The following is a 22,000-nucleotide window of genomic DNA, read 5'->3' on the forward strand; positions in this document are numbered from 1 at the left end:
GGTCTTTAGAAGAAACTTATTATATTTCAACCAAGTAGTATTTAAATGCAAACAATCAACTACACATGCAATCTATTATGCAATGCAACAATGATCAAACAAAGAAAATAGAATATTGGTGTTGAGAAAAGAATAACTAACCCATGGAGATCGGTATCGACCTCCCCACACTTAAAGATTGCACCGTCCTCGGTACATGCTAAGATGTACAAGTGGACGGGCTGCTCCAACTAATGCACTTCTCTATAGATTGTGCAGATTGACTTGTCTATCTCCCCATTAAGAAGCTTTTTCTCTCTCTTCGTGGTGGCCATCCTGAAAGAAGAGAAAAAGGAAGAAAAGTAACCCAAAAATAAAGATAAGAACATAAATAAAATATGGGTGTTAATGCCAAATAATAAAGGTCTCAATTACATGGTAGCTACAACATGCAAGTGAGAAAATAGTGGAAGCAAATGGCATATCAATAGTGAAAAAGTTGTAACAATGGGGAAGAAAGTATGGGTAATGTAAGATAGTGTAAGCACATATCAATGCAAATGAAATGCAAGTATCATAAAAGAATAGCATTGACTTATGAATAATAATACCCAATTAGAATAAAAGAAGTCATGAAGCACCAGAATAATTCAAGAAAAGATGTAATAGTTGAAGAAGAGAATTTTAACACCAATGCAAAAAGAAAAAGAAAGTAAGAAAGGGGGAAGAAAGAAATAAGAAGGGAAAGAAAACTTAGGATTTGGGGAAGAAAAGATAAGATATTTGGCTGATTTGGATAAGCTGTGCAGCGCAGGCGACGCGAGCGCGTGGGGCACGCGGTCGCCTTGATAGCGCTTTGATGAAGTGACGCGAACGCGTAGGTCATGCATTCGCGTGAAGTGATTTGTGCCTTCAGCGCGAGTGCAGCCTTGCGGCCACGCAACTCTCTGGTGAAAAGCTCATTTTGCCAAAACATTGGGTCACGCGATCGCGTGGTGGATGCGATCGCGTAAATGGCCTTGTTTAAAGAACGACGAAGACGCGTAGGGCACGCGTTCGCGTGGTAGGGCTTGTGCTGCTAACAGGAGTCCATCCCAATTCCAGCTCAACTTTCGGCCATACACCCTTATACGTCAATTTACAGGGCCACGCGATTGCGTGGGTGACACGGACGCGTGGGAAAGCTGTTTCGTTAATGACGCGATCGCGTCATCCACGTGGTCGCGTGGATTAGTTTGTGTCAAAGGCACGCCTCCAGCCACGCTCTCGCGTGACTTTCTGTTCACTTTTCTTTTCTTCCTAATGCACTTGTGACGCAGACGCATCAGCGACGCTTACGCGTTGCGTGCGTGTTTTTTTTTAATGCAAAAATACAGAATGCAGATGCTTATGCAAAATTTATGAATGACCACTAATAAAAATGAAAATAAAATAGAATAAAGCTAAGAATAAAAAGGAAAGAATATACCATGGTGGGTTGTCTCTCACCTAGCACTTTTAGTTAAAGTCCTTAAGTTGGACAATTGGCGAGCTCCTTGTTATGGTGGATTGTGCTTGAATTCATCCAAAAATCTCCACCAATGTTTGGAATTCCAGTAGCCTCTGGGATCCCAAACTAGGCGCAGAAAGCCTTCAAGTAAGTTAAAGCAAGTGACAAGGCCCCAAGAGTGTTTATTGCCAGACTGAATTTCGGGGTCCTAAATCTTGCTTTTGCACCCGTCTTCTTGTTGAGCAATACTGCTCCATCTGGGTATCAAGCAATCTGAATTCTCACCAAAGAGGCCAAACAACTTCCTAGACCCATTCAGTTCAGCTTTACACCAACACTTGCATTTAAACTTTGAGCTTTTAGCCATAATGAACCTAGGATTGTGTTGCCCACCACTAACCATCGTCCTCTTACTCTTCATGCCACAAAGAGCTCTAAGTTGACCATCCGTCTCCAGTAGCCCATATACAAGTGGGAAGGTAAAGTTCAAGGATAAGAATTTTACCCACTTGAACGTTATGTTGGACGGTAATGGCCGTGGGAGAGGCGTTTCTAATGAACTTACCAGCTCCACTCCCTTGTGCTCTTCTTTGACATCTTTCACCTCTTTGCAAGCTTCTTCAATTTCAACCTCTTCCTCTTGGTAGCTTTCTTCTGATTTAATTTCTTCTTCATTGTTCACTAAGGGCATGGGAGGTTGTGCTTCTTCTTCTTTAATATCTATGTCAAGTCCAGTGGGAGAGGATTCAAATGTAGATAAGAATTCATTAATGATTGAATCTATCTCTTGATCGTCCACTTGAAAGTCTTCAACCATGATATGCCTTGGAGGTTGTACACCCTCCTTAACATCAAATTCAAACTCCTTAGAAGGGGACTCTGTAACCTGAGTTTCCCATGGGGGTTCCGCATCTCCTAAGTCTTCGACCACTTCTTCCTCTTCAATGGCAGGCGTAGCTTTTTCCAACTATTCCAATACCAAATCCTACTGCTCACTGTCCACCGGAGTTTCTAACTTCTCCTTCATGCCACGTTCTTCAATAGATTCTCCACATAAAGCCATGGGGGTTCCTTGAATATCCGAACGTCGAGAAGGTAATCGATTTATCGCTTGATCCAGTTGGCGAAGGGTTGCATGAAATTTTTCCACTGTTTCCTTGAGATGATCCCTTGATTCTTGTTGCGCTCGGCTATCATAAGTAGGATCATAGTACTCTTGGATTAATGGATATGGAGATGGTGTATATTGAAGTGGTGGTTCTTGGGAGTAATTGGGGTGAAATTGGGGTAGTTTTATAAATGGTTCATACGGTTCATAGGGTGGTTGGTATGGTGGATATGGGTTAGGGTCATATAAAGGTGAATGGCAGAAAGGGGCTTGTGAGTGTGGTGGTCTAAAGTCATGTTGAGGAGGGGGTTCATAGCCATATGGTGGTGGTTGTTAGTAATCAAAAGAGCGCTCACCAAAGCCATTGCCTTGATATGCATCACAGAACGGTTGTTGATAGTCCATTGGAGGTGGTTGTTGCCATGAGGGTTGATCAAATCCTTGTGGCTCCTCCCATCTTTAATTGTTCCAACCTTGATGCATGTTCTCACTGTACTCTCCTTTTCCTGCAAAATAGTTGTATCCAGACTCATAGCTAAAGGGGTGAGAGTTCATAGTAGTAGGAGAAAAATAAAAATAAAAACTAATAAAAAAAATATTTTAAAAAAGATATGATTTTTGAAAATTTTTTATTTTTAAAATTTAAAACTAAGATAAGATAAGATAAAAAATTTTTTTAAAAAAAATATTTACAATAACTAATAATAAGGCACACGTTTGTATTTTCCCGGCAACAGCGCCATTTTGAAGAACGGAACTCTCGCGCGATCTAGGATTTTCACAAATAAATCCCCGTTGTAAGTATAGCTTCTAGACCGACAAGAATTACTTTCTTACAAAAGTTTTGGTTGTCACAAGTAACAAACCCCTTTGAAATTGATAACCGAAGTATTTAAACCTCGGGTCGTCTTCTCAAGGAATTACTGGGAGGTATGATTTATTATTGGCTATGGAAAAAGATATGTTTTTGGGGTTTTTTAATGTAAGGAACAAGTAATGTAAAATAACAAGTCGTTAAAATAATAACTAATAAAGCTCTTAGCAAGGTATGAGAACTGGAAGTCCTATCCCAGTTATCCTTATCAATTGTGATGAGAATTAGATTTTTCTCCTACTAAGTCAACCTCTAACTATAAAGGTAAGTCAAGTGGATGAATTAATTTTGAATCCTCAGGTCCTAGTCTTTCCTTGGGAAAGGTTAGAGTTATTGGAACTCGAATTAATTCTTGAAGAATTTCAATTTTCAATCAACAATGAGTTTGATAACTCAAGTGTCTCCAATGACTCAACCAAAGTCAAAAGGGAAAAATCTAAATTATTTATATAAATAAAAGAAAGCAATCATAATTTTGAAATACATCAAATTATGTTGAATGAAGATATCAATTCTAACATGGAAGAGTTCATAAATTAAATTGGGAGAATAAATAAAAAGAACATTAAACCTGGAGCCCAGAAGAAATTGTAAGTTGAAATAATAAGAAATCCTAAATCCTTTAAGAGGAATCTTAATCCTAAATCCTAAGAGAGAGGAGAGAGCATCTCTCTCTCTAAAACAACATCTAATTTATAAAAAGTGAAATATAAGTCGTCTTCCTTCATTCCTCCACTTTGCAGCCTTTAATCTGTGTTTTCTGGGCTTGAAACTGGGCCGGAAATAGCCCAGAAATTGCTGGGACCGAATTCAAACACGTGCAGGTTGCTGGAATTTCTGCAGAACGATGCATCTGCGTGATTCACGCGTGCGCGTCATTTTGATGTACGGCCATTATAGCGAATTATATATCAAATTGAAGCCCCGGATGTTAGCTTTCCAACGCAACTAGAACCGTATTATTTGTACCTCTGTAGCTCAAGGTATGGTCGTTTTAGTGCGAGAGGGTCAGGTTGACAGCTTTGCAGTTCCTTCAACTTCTTGTATTCCTTCCACTTTTACATGCTTCTTTTCCATCCTCTAAGCCATTCTTGCCCTGTAATCTCTAAAATCACTTAACACACATATCAAGGCATCGAATGATAATAAGAGAGGATTTAAATAAAAGAAAATAAGAGCCAAAGAAGCATATTTTCAATCATAGCACAAAATCAGGAAGGAGAATGTAAAACCATGCAAATCATATGAATAAGTGGGCAAAGACTTAATAAAAACCACCCAATTGAGCACAAGATAAACCATGAAATAGGGGTTTATCAACCTCTCCACACTTAAACATTAGCATGTCCTCATGCTAAGCTTAAGAGAAGCTATAAAGGAGTGAAGATGAATGATAGAGAGTATGAAATAAAACCTATCTATGTGAATGCAACTACATGCAAAATGTTTCTACCTACTTGGTTAAAAGTAAATAAGTTCTACAAGATAAATATGAATCAAATTCCACTAATTCAAATTACACAATAAAAGATAAGTAAACTTGTAAGAAGATAGCTCATGAAAGTAGGGAACATAGAATCAAGCATTGAACCCTCACTGGTAGTGTATGTGCACTCTAATCTCTTTAGTGTATAGGGTAATTCACTCTACTTTTCCCTAGTCATGCTTTCTCAACCTTGTTCCTCATCTAACCAATCAACAAATATTTAGCATACCAATGCAAACATCATGAGGTCTTTTCAGGGTTGTAATGGGGCTGAGGTAAAGGTAAGGATATATATATATATATATATATATATATATATATATATATATATATATATATATATATATATAAGGCTAAGTGAGCTAACAAAGTGAATCCTTGATTAGTCTAAGATCTCACCTAACATATACATACTTTATATAATTTAAAATGGTTTACCTAGCTACCTGATGCACAAAAACTTGTCTCTCAACAAATTTTCCTCCGGCAAGTATACCGAATTTGTCGTCAAGTAAAAACTCACAATAGAGTAAGGTCGAATCCCACAGGGATTGATTGGTCAAGCAACTTTAGTTGGAAGAGTATGCTAGTTGAGCTAAACAACTTGTAGTTTGAGAATTGCAGAAAATTAAATGACGAAAAAGTAAATAGCAGAAATTAAAGTGCAGAATCTTAAATGGGGATTTGGGGTAATGAGCATGAAAATAAATGACAGAAAATAAAGAGAATGGGTAAGATCAGAGATGAGGAATTCATTGGGCTCAGGAGATGTTGTATTCTCCGGATCAAGTTTATTTTCATCTCTTCCACAATCAATGCATCTATTAATCTCCTTGGCAATATTAGGTGATTGGATTCCAATTCCTTGGTAATCCAATCTCTCTAAGCTTGAACAATTGCCCAATTCCTTGATTTAATTTCTCATGGGAAGAGATGAAGTTTGGTCACTGATTATACCACATGTATTTCCAAATCAAAGTGTTGGGAGGATTACATGTCACTATATCCGCCCAGACCCCAATTTGGTCCAACATGGGAAAGCATTTCTCGCATGATCTCCTCATCCCTTTTCCAAGGCTCAGAGGAGATCCAATTATGGAGAGTTTCTTTTCCAAGACAACTAACCAATTGAATTCAGATCGAAAGCTTTCTAGTAAATCAAAAGAGAAGAAAGAAGGAGAGAATGAAAACTATAATTGATCCATCAAATTACAACAGAGCTCCCTAACCCAATGAAAGGGGTTTAGTTGTTCATAGCTCTAGAAATGGAAAATGACAGAAAAGAATACATCCAAGCTAAAAGTGCAGAAAAGTAAATATACAGAGAGTAGTTCTCCCAAGTGCCAAGCTTCTCTATAGTTCAAAACTACTCCTATATATACTACTCCTCTTGATCTTCTAGTGAGTTCTTCAAGTCTTGGATGTGGGCTTTGGATCTTGAGTTGAAGCAGTTCCAATCTTTAGTGGGCCCAGCTTGTAGAAAAGTATGAATTAGGGATGGGCGTTAGTGAAGTTAACATTAAGTGACATTGTGGGTTCGAGAACGTTAGTGGCAATCACAATTTTCACTAACGTTCCAACCCCCATATAGCCTACGTTAACTCCAACGTTAGTGGCACTAACGTGACCAGTAACGTTGCCTTGTAAATCTTCGCTAGCGTTATTGGGACTCACCTTTCCCAATAACGTTGGCTTATAACCCTTCGCAAGCGTTATTGGGACTCACCTTTCCCATTAATGTTGCCTTATGCCCTTTGTCCCAACGTTAGAGTTCACGTTAGTGTAACTAACATGGCTCTTAACGTGGCTATGCCTCCCCTTCGAGAGCGTTAGTGACACTTACCTTTGTCAGTAATGCTCAAAGTGCCACTACTTTCTACGTTAGAGCTCACGTTAACTAAGTTAACGTGGCCACTAACGTGGTAGTAGTGCCATCTTCCAACGTTAGTGACAAAGGTGAGTGTCACTAACGTTGGCTCATCAATCTCAGCCCTACGTTAACTTTCACGTTAGTGGTCTTAACGTGACCACTAACGTGGGCAATGCTAGTTGATCCAATGTTAGCGACAAAGGTGAGTGTTACTAATGTTGGCATTGTTCTTCTCTTCCACGTTAGAGTTCACGTTAAATAAGTTAACGTGACTCTTAACGTGGCTCATTGCCAAATCTTGGAACGTTAGTGGTGTTCACATTTACCACTAACGTTGGAGCTTTCTTTTGTCTCTACGTTAACTACCACGTTAACTTAGTTAACGTGGCAATTGACGTGGGCTTATCATGGCTTCGCGGGCGTTATTAGTGATCACTTTTCTCCTTAACGTTGCAAGCTAATTACCATTCCATGTTAGTGGTCACAATAACTAGATTAACGTGAGTACTGTTCCGAGGGTTTGCCTCAAACGTGTAGCTCGGTCGTCTGGAAAGGCCCGAGATGGGGGGTTCAGTGACCCGAGCTTGATATGCGGAATGGTTGGTGGTTGTACCTGCAATGACACTCCGATGCTTAAGTTAGCATGGGTCCAAGCAGATATGTGTAGATGTGGAATGAATGCCATACCTGGGTGCTCCAGTGTATTTATAGTAGTTGGCAGTGATCTTCCCTGGATAAGATATTCTTATCTTATCTTATCTTTTGGGAGTTTTATCTCTATCTTTGTGGAACCGCCTTTTCTAGGCCTTTTCGGCCTTTAGGTTTGGGCTGCGTTCCTTTTGGTGGGCCTTCCTTGCTCTTTGTCCGAGGTCCGACCTTTAGGTGTGAGCTTGAGGACAAGGTCGGACCTCTTGCGGATTTGCCGAGTTGGAGGACCCCGGTCAGGGTATGAACAGTGCCCCTGCCCGAGTTCGTCCTTTTTGGGAGGTCGTGCTCGGGCATAGTAGTCTGTTTTTCAAAATTCAAAAATGGCCGTTCCTGCATTTATTGCATTTTACCGTTTTTCCTCGATTTCCGTTCGGGCTCTTTGTGAAGGCTTTATTTATTGCTCATTTCCTCCTTTCCGTGTTTGTTTTTCTTATGCTTTTACGAGTGCCGCTTCTTCTTTCTCTTTGTTCTGCTTTCCCGAATCTTTCTGTGTGTTTTTCCGGGGTTTCCTCTGTGCCGTCGTTTCGTTCTCCTTGCTTCGGAGCTCTTCGTCTTCGTTTCTTCTTCCAGGTTTGTTCCCATGTTTCTCTTTGTGATCATATGCTTCTGTTCTTTGTGTGGCTCTTGTTTATTTCTTTTCCTTTATGCCTGGGTTGCCCCAAAAGAGGTGCCGCCATTGCTGTTTGTTTTTTATATGGGGGGGGCTCTTTTTTGTTCCCTAGTGTTTTTGTTCTGTGTTGCCCCACTTTTCTTCTTGCTTTGCTGAATGGGTTTTCGTTGTCTTCTTTATGTGATTTTTTGTCTGCTGTTGTATTCTTCTTTGTAGGTAAGAATTTTTATGTCTCGAAAGGTTCTTCAAGCGATGTCGACTAAAATTCCATGTGGTCTTGATTGGGTAGACCCTCTTCCTCTAAGAGTTCCTACCGTGGTAGATTCTGAGTACTTAGTTAGGTTCCGTAGGCATTGTAGCATATGTGAAAATAGAGAGTCTGAGAGGGATTATGAACTAGTTGCCCCGGATTCTGAGGAGAGAGTATGCTTCCCGCCCCTAGATAATTCCGAGAAGCTTTTCTTTTATGCTTATGATTGTTTTTTCTCTAAGCTGGGCGTCCGACTTCCTTTTACCGATCTGGAGTCTGAGGTGTTGTGGTCTTGTAATCTTGCTCCTACGCAGCTCCATCCGAATTCTTGGGCGTTTTTAAAGCTGTTTCAACTTTTGTGTCAGTTCTTGGGTGTTGCTCCCTCTATTTCTCTTTTTTCCTACCTGTTCATGTTGACGAAGCCAGGGTCGGGTGGAGGGAAGGTATCTTGGGTTTCCTTTAGGGATAACCAGGGGAGGAAGTTTTGTACCCTGTATGATGAGTCCTTTCATGATTTTAAGAACTTTTATTTCAAGGTCCGGGCTACTGGAGATGTCCGACCTTTCTTTTTAGATGAGAGTGGGGAGCCTTCTTTTCCTCTTTGTTGGCAGGAGAAAGTAGTGTCTACTAAGTATACCCTTGAGAGTCTAGATGAGGTGGAGCAGGCTTTTGTGGGTGTGGTAAGCAGTTTATGGGGTCGGGCGCCTCACTTGGACACGAAGAGAATGTTGGGGGATCCAAGCCTTCTCCGTTCCGAGTTAGGTAGTTCCCGACCCTCCGAGATTATCCTTTTGGTATTTTGGCTTTGCTTGTTTTTTGTTTTGGTGGAATTTCTGTTTTGGTGATCCTTTTTCTTTTTATTTTTGCAGAGATGTCTTCTCAGGTGGATTCCATGAAGTACCTTCGTCGGACGAAGAAGTCCGTGGCTGCTCGAAATATCGAGGCTGGGGAGGCTTCTGCCCGATCTTCTCCGAAGAAGACTACTGTGGGTGTCACTACTCGGTCGAAGACTATTCCGACTCCCCAGTTTCGACCTATAAATCAGGATCCTCCGACCTCTGGACCCGGTAACTCTTCTCCTCCTTCGTCCTCGGGTCCTCCTCCCAAGAAGCAGAAGACCTCTCAAGAGCTTGCGGGTTTCAATGATAAGGATTTTGATGCTCTTGGTTGGGTTGAACAGCATATTCTCCCTCAGACTTTTATTTCTACTGATGATGTGTCTATGGAGCACCATTTTCAGTATATGGCGCGGAGCTGTGTCCGGATGGCTAGTCTTCATGCCGCTATTGCCCGAGAGTTCAAGAAGTCCCCCATTGGTGCGACCAGTTCCCGACTTGAGAAGGCTCAGTCCGAGTTTGAGAGGATTAGTGAGCTGAAGACTGCTAGGATTGCTGAGCTGGAGGCGTCTTTGGAGAAGGAGAAAGCTAAAGCTACTGCGGCTGTGGCGGCGGCGAGTTCATCCGAGGAGATGGCGAAGGCGGCGAGGGAGAGTTATACTCGGACATATGCTGAGCTTGTGGAGACAAAGGAGAGGTTGCAATCCGCTCAGGATGATTTTTACGAGCTAGAAGGACATGTGGCTAAGGGTATGGATGCTATGTTTGAAAATTTGAAGGCTCAGGTCCGGGTTCTTGCTCCTGACCTGGATCTGAGTTTATTCAGTACGGATAATGTTGTCGTGGAGGGAAAGATTGTTCCGGCTCCCAACGAGGATGAGGTTCCGGTGTCTGACCCTAAAGTTCCGGTTGCGGACCCGACTTCACCTTTGGCCGGGGAGGAATCTGGTGTGGAGGTTTAAAACCGAGATGACGGTGCTGTCAAGGCTGTCCCGATTTCTATGGTTCTTCCTTCGCAGCCTTCTACCGGAAAGGATCTTGATTCCCTGTAATCCTTTGTCTTTGGTGTTTTGCCCGGCCTGTGGGCTCTTTTTTTTTTTGGATGGTTTTTACTATCTGTTTGATGCTTTGAACACCTTTTTTGCTATTAGCTACTTGTAGTAACTTTTTAGCTTATTGTGTGGTGTTTGTTCGCGTTTTGACTTTTAGTTCCGCTTTATGCTTTTTAGTTGTTTTTGGATAACAACTTTTTAGCTAGCGCTTTTTGAACTTTGTTTTACCCTTCCCTTTGATTTCGTTTCTTTGCTTGTACTTTTTAGTTGTTATCGTATAGCAACCTTTTAGTAAGCGTTGTCGAAATCTTTGTTTTCGCCGTTTTAAGGCTTCTTTCTCGGATCCGGGCTTTTTTCTCGGACCTCGGGGGGGGGGGGGGGCGGTCGAGTACTTCCCTTTGTTGGGTCCGACCTTGTTGTTGGTCGGCCTTTTAAGTTATTTTTGTAATCTCTTTTATTTGGCTTTTTGAGCCTTTTCAGAATTGCTTTATAACTTCTCACATTAATCTGAACCTCGTCGCTTTTATCTTTGCCGACCTTGTGTGGTCTTTTGGCAATGATTTTTTGCGTTTTGCCGAGCATAAATTAATGCGCCTTGGCGGGGTACTTTTCAGGATTTGTCTCATGATGAGGAAAAAAAAAGAGAAGGAAAAGAGAAAAATTCGATTAGTATTAAAAGGAAAGAATATTTACAGAGTGTTTACCCTTGGCTAGGTCGGGTGCTTTTCTTGTCCGGGTGTCTCATTAAAAAACCCTTGTAGGGAAAAAGAGTACACCTCGGGTCAAGTTTTTCTAGCTATAGTATCGTCTTAGATTACAGGCGTGCCAGGCCCTGGGCAACTCATTGCCTTCTAGGTCGGATATTTTGTAATAGCCTGTTCCTAAGACTTCTGTTACCTTGTAGGGTCCTTTCCAATTTGCAGCTAGCTTCCCTTCTCCCGACTTTTGTGTTCCGATGTCATTTCGGATCAGAATTAGGTCGTGAATTGAGAAGCTTCGTTTTATTACTTTCTGATTGTATCTGAGGGCCGTTCGCCGTTTTAAGGCTTCTTCTCGGATCCGGGCCTTTTCTCGGACCTCGGGGAGAAGGTCGAGTTCTTCCCTTTGTGCCTGTGGGTTACCTTCTTCGTTGTAGAAGATGACTCGGGGTGACCCTTCATCTATTTCGATAGGAATCATTGCCTCCATCCCGTAAGCTAGTCGGAATGGTGATTCTCCCGTTGTAGAGTGTGGCGTTGTCCGATATGCCCATAGCACCTGGGGGAGCTCCTCGGCCCATGCCCCTTTGGCCTCTTGGAGTCTTCGTTTTAACCCGGCCAAGATGACTTTATTTGCGGCCTCTGCTTGTCCATTGGCTTGTGGGTGCTCGACTGAGGTGAATTGCTGTTTGATTTTTAGCTCGGCCACCAAGTTCTGAAAATTTGTGTCTGTGAACTGTGTTCCATTGTCTGTGGTGATGGAGTAGGGGACCCCGAACCTTGTGACGATGTTTTTGTATAGGAATTTACGGCTTTTCTGAGCCGTGATGGTGGCTAAGGGTTCAGCTTCGATCCACTTTGTGAAGTAGTCGACCCCTACTATGAGGTATTTGACTTGCCCCGGTCCTTGGGGGAACGGGCCGAGTAGGTCAAGTCCCCATTTTGCGAAGGGCCATGGTGCGGTGACGCTGATAAGGTCTTCGGGTGGTGCTTTATGAAAATTGGCGTGTTTTTGGCAGGGGGGCATATTTTCACAAATTCCGTTGCGTCTCTTTGCAAGGTCGGCCAGTAGAATCCGGCTCGGACTACTTTCTTGGATAATGCTCGAGCTCCGAGGTGGTTCCCACACATGCCTCCGTGGACTTCTTCGAGGACGCTCTTTGTTTCTGAGGTCGGGACACACCTAAGGAGGGGGTTTGAGAATCCTCTTCTGTATAATATGTCATGAATTAGTGTATAATTCTGGGCATCTTTTGTGAGTCTTCTAGCTTCCTTCTTTTCGGTGGGGAGAGTTCCCGACTTCAGGTAGTTGAGTATGGGGGTCATCCATCCTTGCTGTTGGTTGGATATGTTTAGCGCTTCCTCCTCTCTTAGCACGGAGGGGAATTGTAAGGTTTCCTGGAGGAGACTTCTGTTGTTGCCTCCGGGCTTGGTGCTGGCAAGCTTTGAGAGGGCGTCTGCCCGGGCGTTTTGTTCCCGAGGTATGTGCTGAATTTGTATTTCTGAAAAGTGGTGTAGTTGTGCCTGTGTTTGGTCCAGGTATTTTTTCATAATGGGGTTTTTGGCCTGGTAGCTTCCATTTACTTGTGATGTGATGACCTGAGAGTCGCTGAAGATCGTGACTTTTTGGGCTCCGACCTCTCCGGCTAGCTTTAGACCAGCTAGTAGGGCTTCGTATTCGGCTTGGTTGTTCGAAGCCTGGAACTCGAATTTTAGGGATAGTTCTATCCGCGTTCCTTGGTCGCTTTCGAGTATAACCCCGGCTCCGCTTCCTGTTTTGTTTGAGGACCCGTCGACATACAGGTTCCACGAGAGTGGGGTTCCAGGGGTCTTAGCGTATTCTGCGATGAAGTCGGCAAGATACTGGGATTTTATGGCAGTCCGGGTTTCATAGTGGAGGTCGAACTCGGACAGTTCCACCGCCCATTGCAGTATTCGTCCTGCCAGGTCTGTTTTTTGGAGGATGTGTCTCATTGGTTGGTTTGTCCGGACTTTGATGGTGTGGGCTTGAAAGTAGGGACGGAGCCTCCGGGCTGTGAACACTAGGGCGTAGGCGAATTTTTCTATCTTCTGATAGTTTAATTCGGCCCCTTGTAGTGCCTTGCTTACAAAGTATATGGGGTGTTGCCCTTGGTCATTTTCTCGTATTAACGCTGAAGCGACTGCTCGATTTCCAACCGAGAGGTATAGTACGAGTTCTTCTTCCTTTAGAGGTCGGGTTAGGATTGGTGGCTGCCCGAGGAATTCCTTGAAGTCTTGAAAGGCCTTTTCGCACTCCGGGGTCCATGAGAAGGGTTTCCCTTTCTTTAGGAGTGAGTAGAGAGGTAGTGACTTTATCGCTGATCCTGCCAAGAATCTTGATAGGGCGGCTAGCCTTCCATTCAGTTGTTGTACTTCCTTGACACACGTCGGGCTCCTCATATTGAGTATCGCTTGGCATTTGTCCGGGTTTGCTTCGATGCCCCTTTGAGTCAGCATGAAGCCTAAGAATTTTCTGGCTTCTGCGGCGAAGGTGCACTTTGTCGGGTTAAGTCTCATGTTGTGTTTTCTGAGGGTGCCGAAAACACTGGCGAGGTCGGTCAGCAAGTTTCTGTCTTCTTGTGTCTTTACCAGCATGTCGTCGATGTACACCTCCAGCTGTAGTCCGATGTGCTCTGAGAACACTTTGTTCATTAGCCTCTGGTAGGTTGCCCCTGCGTTCTTTAGCCCAAAGGGCATTACTACGTAGCAGTAGTTTGCCCTTGGGGTTATGAACGAGGTCTTTTCTTGGTCGGGTCCGTACATTGGGATTTGATTGTATCCCGAGTATGCGTCCATGAAGGAGAGATATCTATAGCCTGAGGCTGCGTCTACTAATGCGTCGATGTTTGGTAGTGGATATGGGTCTTTGGGGCAGGCTTTGTTGAATCGCTCCATGTATTTTCGGAGAGTTTCTTGGTCACCTTGTTTGATCCCGAGTAGACTGGGGGCATGTTTTGTCTTGTCCTTTTGAATAGAGAATCTTGTTAGGAATTTTTTGGTTAGGTCTTCGAAGCTGGTGATTGATCTTGGTGGCAGGTTGTCGAACCACTTCATGGCTGACTTGGTGAGAGTGGTGGGGAAGGCTTTGCACCGAGTCGCGTCGGAGGCGTCGACTAGGTACATTCTGCTTCTGAAGTTGCTGAGGTGATGACTTGGATCGGTGGTGTCGTCGTAGAGGTCCATATCGGGTGGTTTGAAGTTTCGCGGTACCTTCTCCTTCATGATCTCTTGCGTGAAGGGATCATGGTTGCCTTCGGTGGTGGTGCCGCGTTCTGTCCGATCTTTTAGGTTGGCCTCTATTTTCCGCAGTTTTTCTTCTAATTCTCTGCGCTTTCGAGTCTCCCTTCTCAGATCTTGTTCAGTTTCTTTCTGCTTCTTTATGTCCTCTTCGAGTTGTTTCAGTCGGTCTTGTTGTGCCCGGACTGCTTCTAGAATTTCCGAGCTCTTCTCTCTATCGGAATTTTGTGGGTCCTTGTTTGGGGGTGATGTTTTTGGGCGATTCTGTTTGTTTCCTCCTGGAGTTCGGGGTGATAGAGGGCTGTCCGGTCGTTCTCCGGTGTCAATTTCGTCCTCTTGTTCAGATGCAGCGTGCTCATCGTTGAGAGGGTTGTCCGCCATGGTAGAGGGATGACTTCCAGGGTTCCCCGGCAACGGCGCCAATGTTCCGAGGGTTTGCCTGAAACGTGTAGCTCGGTCGTCTGGAAAGGCCCGAGATGGGGGGTTCAGTGACCCGAGCTTGATATGCGGAATGGTTGGTGGTTGTACCTGTAATGACACTCCGATGCTTAAGTTAGCATGGGTCCAAGCAGATATGTGTAGATGTGGAATGAATGCCATACCTGGGTGCTCCAGTGTATTTATAGTAGTTGGCAGTGATCTTTCCTGGATAAGATATTCTTATCTTATCTTATCTTTTGGGAGTTTTATCTCTATCTTTGTGGAACCGCCTTTTCTAGGCCTTTTCGGCCTTTAGGTTTGGGCTGCGTTCCTTTTGGTGGGCCTTCCTTGCTCTTTGTCCGAGGTCCGACCTTTAGGTGTGAGCTTGAGGACAAGGTCGGACCTCTTGCGGATTTGCTGAGTTGGAGGACCCCGGTCAGGGTATGAACAAGTACTAACGTGGTTCTTCCTTGCTTCCTTTGTCCTGAAATCAAGCAAATAAAGTGCATCAAAGATCTAGCCAAAGTCATGAGATTATGCATCATCAATTTATCATTCAATTCTAGCAAAATCCTCATGAAATCATGTCAAATTCACAATAGTTGCTTGAATCAAGGTGTAAGTGTATTTTCATCCAAAACTTGCCTTATTCACTAAGAAAATGTATGAAACTACCTTAAAACAGTAAAGAAAAGGTCAGTGAAACTGGCCTAGATGCCCTGGCATCACAACACCAAACTTAAAGCTTGCTTGTCCCTAAGCAAGTACTGAAACATAGGAAGAATGAATGAAAGAGCAAGAAGATAATATAGAAGCAGAGTTCCTGGTTTATGGGGTTTCATGCATAGCGACTTAGGTTCTTTCCTTTACTAGGTTTCAGGCCTTTATCAAATCCTTGGTCACTCTCTTGATTACATCCTTTGAGACTTCTTAATTATTGATCCTTCCTTCTTTTCCAAGGTTTATTACATTCTTCTTTTGGCTAAGTGCTCTGTAAGAGGGTGACTCTTTATGATAAGCTTTCAGTCAACACTCCCGAACCAGTTGGCTCAAGGTGCTAGGTGTTAAGACACCCCTACGGACTTACTCCCCCAAGTCTCTTTCCCTCATATATACACACCCCAGGCACATGGTTTGTTATTTTTCTTTCTTGAGACCTTGGTGTCCAGCACCCCTTTGGGTTACTAATGTTCTGTAGCAAAGGTCACTCTTGATAGTGGACTTTCAGCTGATAATCCCGGATTAGTTAATCCAAGTTACCAAGTGATGAGGCACCCCTAAGAGCTTATTCATCCAAGCATATCCTTTGCACATGAACACCACAGACACATGACTCAATCTTTAAAACCCTTGGTGCCTAGCACTGTTTCTTTCCTTTTTACTTTTATTGCTCTTTCTCTTTTCTTATTAGGATCTTATTATTTGGTTAGTCTCATAGGATGTGTTTCAAGCTTAGGATTCAGGGTAGATAGCTGCCTTCTTTCCTTGTTTAGGAGAACCAACTTAGCTTACAAATCATCCTACCACAAACATTCAGAACTTACTTCACAATATAACTCCACTCTTGTTCTTTTCATAACATTTTCTTTTTTTGATTAACTTAAAGGACAAGCATACAAATAAGAAAGGTGGAAGTGAACACTAGAAACATTAGGCTCAATAAACATAAACCTAAGCAATGAAAAACTTAAATGTAGAATTAAAAATCCTAAGCTACCATGGAAGCATGTACTATTTCATACATGGTTTTCCTTTTTAAATCTGTGAATTAGATAAAACTAAGAAGGAACTTCACCACCTTTCACTTATTGGCATGCTCATGTTCTTCTGCTTCCTTGCCCTTTTTAAGTTCACTTTGTCCGCTTGTGCTTCCTCTCATCCGATTCATTCTAGCAATTTTCTAATCCTCCAGTGCCTTCTTTACTGACTCATTACTCTGAGCCCTTTCGCGTGACTTGAAAGCCTAATTCATAGATGATTTCTTTTTCAGCCATCCACCCAAATTGTAGTGCATGGTAAAAGGTTCTAAATCGCTTTTCATCAAAAGGAGGCTGCTCGATGGGTTCTTTTCCTTTTCGCTTCTTGGAACTTGATGATGCCATGCAAGATGGTTGATGAGTGGTTGCAGTTCACTAGACGTGGCTATGAGAGTGTGTGAAACTTTTTGGAAGAGGATGAAGTGTGTGTATCCGAAAAAGGGAAGGGAGATGAATGAGAGTAAGAAGTGTGTACGGAGAGGTTGTGTGAAGGGGTTTTTATAGGAAGATGGCACATGATTGAAGGGTGTGGATTGATGGTGTTGTTTGATAGTGGACGGTTGGGGTTTGGTATTGAATGAGCACAAGAATCACCTCTTTTATGAGGGTTTTGGTTTGGCCTCCCAAGCTATCCAACTCCGAATGTTGCATGGCAACACTTCCAAAGATATTCCCCTTGAAGACAAGTGTGAGATTTCCTTGGTATAGTGGTTGAATCTCCCTTCCTTAATTGTCCTATCAAGTACCATCAATGTCCCTTTTGATTCCCTATATTCGAAAAAAGAGAATGCAAATGGTAAATTTGAAATTTTCGGTGGGAAAACTTAAGGTGTGAACTAGTAGAAAAATATCTTTTTCTTTTATTTTTAAATGACTAAATGCTTTCCATGAATACCAATTAATCAACCACTAAATTTCCCATGCATGCAAGGTTGGTACACCAAACTTGTTTGTGATCATATGGTGCAACAACTTGGGGAATACTTTTGCCTCATAAAGTGTGTTCAAGCTCACTTGGTGTGCTTTGAACACCAAACTTATCATGTACTATACGCTGCATGTAAAGGGGTCTTATATTGGTCGTCAAAATTGATTTAAAAATCCATGAAATTTGCCTTATTACTACTATTAGAGATTAAAGGAAGAGGGCATAGAACATGGGTTGCCTCCCAGAAGCGTTTCTTTAGCGTCATTAGCTTGACGTTTGGTCCTTGTCAAGGTGGCTTATAATGCTTGAAATCTTCCCCCCTTGTAGTGAACCTGTGTCCATTGGCCTTGTTGATAAGCTCCATATGCCTAGGGACAAGATTTGTTGATAGTGTACATTGGAGGTAGTTGGGATGGGATAGTGGGGAGGTGAGGTGGTATAGATGGAAAGTATGTAGAGACCACTTCATCTTTGGGCGAGAAATCTTCTGTAGGGATTTTCTTCTTTCCCCTTCCCCTTGGGACCTTTTTTCTTGTGTCCGTTGATGCCAACTTGTTCCTTGTGGTTTCCTTTTTGAGAATGGTTTTGTTGTCTAATTCATGTGATTCTGGTGGGTCTGGTTCCTTTTGGATTACACTTGGTTGTTGCTCCTTTTGATCACATTGGTTGTTAACCACATGAGTCCTTATGTGTGGTGCTTGTGCTTCCTTGTTTGGCTCTTCCATCAACCCTTTGTTATCATGATCTGCTTCTTGTGAGAGGTTAAAAACATTGAAAGTGAGCTGATCATCATGTATTCTCAACACTAGCTCTCCTCGTTCCACATCTATGAGTGCTCTGGCTATGGCTAAGAATGGCCTTCCCAGAATGATGGGGTAAATGGGGTTCTCATCCATTTCCAAGACAACAAAGTCTGTGGAGAGGAAGTAGTTCCCAACCTTCACTAGCACATTCTCAACCACTCCTATTGCCTGTTTTTGAGTTTTGTCAGCCAACTTAATGATTACATCTGTGGGTGTTAGCTCATTGATTTGAAGCTTTTTCATGAGGGATAGAGGCATTAAGTTGATGCTCGCTCTCAGGTCACAGATTCCTTTATCAATCATTGTTTCTCCTATGGCACAGGGAATATGAAAACTCCCTAGATCCTTCCTCTTTGTGGGTGGTCCTGGTTGAATGAGAGCACTGCAATCCCTATTCATCTTTATTGTTTGTCCACCTTTCAATGAACTCTTTTTGGCTAACAGCTCCTTTATATACTTTATGTAGAAAGGCATTTGCTGGAGGGCTTTAATAAATGGTATATTTACATCAAGAGATGCAAACATGTTGAGAAATCTTGAATACATTCTCCCTGTTACACCACCTTTAAGCTTTTGGGGAAAGGGTGCATATGGGTTAAGTATCTCCTTCTTCTTCAGCTCTTCCTTGAGTGTGGGTTGAGATGTATGGCTCCTCTCTTCCTGGTTTCCATTTTGATTGTCTTGGAGGTGTTGTACTTCATTCATACTCCTCTCATCACTTATGGTGATCATCTTACACTCTTCCCACCTTACTTTCTTTGTTTCTCCTCCTGGGTTCTTCTCCGTGTCACTAGGAAATCCATCAGTCGGTTTGGAAATTTGTTGAGATAGATACCCGACTTGGGACTCTAGTCTCTTGATGTTTTCTCCTTGGTTTTTGATATTAGCTTGCACTACTTCCATGAACACCTTGTTGTCTTGGACTTCTCTACATAAATCTTCAAGTAAAGTCTCAATTTTTAAAATTCTATCATCTGTTAGTGATGGTGGATTGAGATTAGGTGGTTGAGAAGGGTGGTTAGGTGATTTTTGATAGAATCTCTGTGAGGTATGTTAGTGAGTTGCATTGTTGTTGGAGTTGAGGTTGTGGCGTCTCTGGTCTTGAACTTGGTCTTGTTGATTTCCCCAACTAAAGTTGGGGTGATTTTTCCATCTAGAGTTGTAGGTTTTGGAGTATGGGTCATGAATTTGTCTAGGTGAGTTTCCAACATAGTTGGCTTGTTTCCAGTCACCTTCTTCTCCTATATTTACTCCTTCTTTAGTTGGTGATGAAGTGATGACTGCTGCAACTTGGTTTTCTTCCACCTTCTTGGTGAGATCTGCTAGCTGCTTGGTGATCATCTTGTTTTGAGCTAGCAGTGCATCCATGTGGTTCAGCTCCATTACTCCTCGAGTGTTACTTCTTTTAGAGGCATAGAAGTAGTCATTCTCAGCTACTATTTCAATGACATCTATGGCTTCTTCAATGGTTTTCTTCTTGTTTAGAGAGCCCCCTGATGAATGATCTACAGCCTTCTTTGACTCATAGGAAAGACCTTCATAGAAAATGTGAAGTTGAACCCATTCATTGAACATATCTGGTGGGCATCTTCTTGTTAAGTCCTTGAACCTCTCCCATGCCTCATAGAGAGTCTCACCATCTTATTGCCTGAAAGTCTGCACCTCAACTCTCAGCCTGTTAATTCTTTGAGGAGGATAGAATCTTGCCAAAAATTTGTTCACCACATCTTCCCAAGTTGTCAAACTCTCATTTGGAAAGGATTCGAGCCACTTGGATGCCTTGTCCCTGAGTGAAAAAGGGAACAACAGCAGCCTATAGACATCCGGGTGGACTCCATTAGACTTCACAGTGTCACAAATTCTCAGGAAGGTGGTTAGATGTTGATTGGGGTCTTCTTGAACACTTCCTCCAAATGAGCAGTTGTTCTGAATAAGGGTGATGAGCTGGGGTTTTAGTTCAAAGTTGTTGGCATGTATGGTGGGCTTCTGGATGCTACTTCCATAGTTTCCTGGATTTGGATTGATGTAGGATCCTAGAACTCTCCTTTCTTGCCCAGCATGATTTGCAGGACCTTCTCTAGCATGATTGTGAGCCTCTTCTTCATGATTGTTTTCCAAGTTCTCTTCCATGTTGGGTTCAAAGTACTCTTCCTCTTCCTCAGCACCAATAACTCATTTCCCTCTTGCTTCCCTCCTTAATCTTCAGAGGGTTCTCTCAGGTTCTGAATCAAAGGAAGTTGAGGTTCCCCCTCTTCTCCCTGTCATACAAATGACAAAACACGCAGCAAGAGATAAAATGAAGAGGTTATTTTTGTTAGAGTGATTGTTAGTATGAGTGATGTAAATTATCAAACAGTTAGTGGGTTAGTGAGCAGAATTGTAGAAAATAACAAAGAAAGAAAGAAAACAGAGAGAGTATAGAGGATGAGGAAGAAGTTAAACAAAGTGAAAGTAAATGACTGAATAAAGTAAAAAAACAAAAGAAAAATGCTCAATCTAGTGAGCTTCCAACTTAATCATTGTTGATATAAAATCAATCCCCGGCAACGGCGCCATAAACATCATGCACGAAAACTTGTCTCTCAAACAAATTTCACTCCGGCAAGTATATCGAATTTGTCGTCAAGTAAAAACTCACAATGGAGTGAGGTCGAATCCCACAGGGATTGATTGGTCAAGCAACTTTAGTTGGAAGAGTATGCTAGTTGAGCTAAACAGATTGTAGTTTGAGAATTGCAAAAAATTAAATAACGGAAAAGTAAATAGCAAAAATTAAAGTGCAAAATCTTAAATGGGGATTTGGGGTGATGAGCATGAAAATAAATGACAGAAAATAAAGAGAATGGGTAAGATCAGAGATGGGAAATTCATTGGGCTCAGGAGATGTTGTATTCTCCAGATCAAGTTTATTTTCATCTCTTCCTCAATCAATGCATCTATTAATCTCCTTGGCAATCTTAGGTGATTGGATTCCAATTCCTTGGTAATCCAATCTCTCTAAGCTTGAACAATTGCCCAATTCCTTGATTTAATTGCTCATGGGAGAAGATGAAGTTTGGTCACTGATTATACCACATGTATTTCCAAATCAAAGTGTTGGGAGGATTACATGTCACTATATCCGCCCAGACCCCAATTTGGTCCAACATGAGAAAGTATTTCTAGCATAATCTCCTCAGCCCTTTTCCAAGGCTCAGAGAAGATCCAATTATGGAGAGTTTCTTTTCCAAGACAACTAACCAATTGAATTCAGATCGAAAGCTTTCTAGTAAATCAAAAGAGAAGAAAGAAGAAGAGAATGAAAACTATAATTGATTCATCAAATTACAACAGAGCTCCCTAACCAAATGAAAGGGGTTTAGTTGTTCATAGCTCTAGAAATGGAAAATGGCAGAAAAGAATACATCCAAGCTAAAAGTGCAGAAAAGTAAATATACAGAGAGTAGTTCTCCCAAGTGCCAAGTTTCTCTATAGTTCAAAACTACTCCTATATATACTACTCCTCTTGATCTTTTAGTGAGTTCTTCAAGTCTTGGATGTGGGCTTTGGATCTTGAGTTGAAGCAGTTCCAATCTTTAGTGGGCCCAGCTTGTAGAGAAGTATGAATTAGGCATGGGTGTTAGTGAAGTTAACGTTAAGTGACATTGTGGGTTCGAGAACGTTAGTGGCAATCATAATTTTCACTAACGTTCCAACCCCCATATAGCCTACGTTAACTCCAACGTTAGTGGCACTAACGTGACCAATAACTTTGCCTTGTAAATCTTCACTAGCGTTATTGGGACTCGCCTTTCCCAATAACGTTGGCTTATAACCCTTCGCAAGCGTTATTGGGACTCACCTTTCCCATTAACGTTGCCTTATGCCCTTTGTC

The 22,000-nt window shown here is 42.2% G+C and overlaps 1 non-coding gene across 1 annotated transcript; it reads left to right on the forward strand.

Annotated features, from left to right (window-relative positions):
* Nucleotides 1-19,696: 19,696 nt before the first annotated feature.
* On the forward strand, nt 19,697-19,803 carry LOC112799183 (small nucleolar RNA R71). The gene has a single exon (XR_003200760.1). It is a non-coding gene; the product is annotated as a small nucleolar RNA R71 (small nucleolar RNA).
* The last annotated feature ends 2,197 nt before the right edge of the window (nt 19,804-22,000 follow it).

This window comes from Arachis hypogaea, chromosome 4 (assembly GCF_003086295.3).
Source record: "Arachis hypogaea cultivar Tifrunner chromosome 4, arahy.Tifrunner.gnm2.J5K5, whole genome shotgun sequence".
In the NCBI taxonomy this organism is placed as follows: Eukaryota; Viridiplantae; Streptophyta; class Magnoliopsida; order Fabales; family Fabaceae; genus Arachis; species Arachis hypogaea.